The sequence below is a fragment of the Cricetulus griseus genome, unplaced genomic scaffold (assembly GCF_003668045.3).
Source record: "Cricetulus griseus strain 17A/GY unplaced genomic scaffold, alternate assembly CriGri-PICRH-1.0 unplaced_scaffold_10, whole genome shotgun sequence".
NCBI lineage: Eukaryota > Metazoa > Chordata > Mammalia > Rodentia > Cricetidae > Cricetulus > Cricetulus griseus.
In genome coordinates this window covers 68,210-68,835 of record NW_023276809.1, presented here as the reverse complement: position 1 = coordinate 68,835, position 626 = coordinate 68,210, and the positions used below count along the sequence as shown (strand labels likewise).

Below are 626 nucleotides of genomic sequence, written 5' to 3'. Positions count from 1 at the left end.
ATGAACAGAATCAGGGAGGCTTGCACTGACATGAAGCACGAATATGACCAATGATTTAACCGCTGGTTTGCAGATAAGTTCCTCAAAGGTGACAACTCCAAGGATACGAGCACTGACCTCTTCAAACGTTACCAACTATGTGTCAAGAAGGCAATAAAGGAGAAAGAGATTCCTATAGCGGGACTGGAGTTCATGCGCCATGGCAAAGAAAAGCCTGAAAATTCCTCTTGGCCTGTCTGTCTCTTGGAAGATATAAGTAAATTGGGAGATCTGGAGATTTTGTCAGCTAAGGCTGTGAAGCTAGCCAAGGGATTCGAGGAGTTTAAGAGAAGAGTTTTGTTTCTTCCTTTTTGGTATTCTCTTCTCATTTCTAAAAGAACAGGTGTCAATCTTGCTTTGAGACATTTACTTTTGCAGGCATCTTGCAGGAAATCATGTGCTACATGGAAAAGCTTCTTGGGGATTTGGTTACAGTATGTGGTTTGAAGTAATTTATACTAGCCCTTTGATGTAATTAATAATAAACTGATCATGATCAAGGTGGCTGCAGAGGAACTACATGGTCGTCATTGTTCATGAGCACACTTGGTCAGGAACTCTTTTTCCTCTCAGGGAGCTGATGCTCT

The 626-nt window shown here is 41.7% G+C and overlaps 1 pseudogene; it reads left to right on the top strand.

Moving 5' to 3' along the window:
• Nucleotides 1-353, top strand: LOC100759213 (annotated as a pseudogene).
• Nucleotides 354-626: the final 273 nt, after the last annotated feature.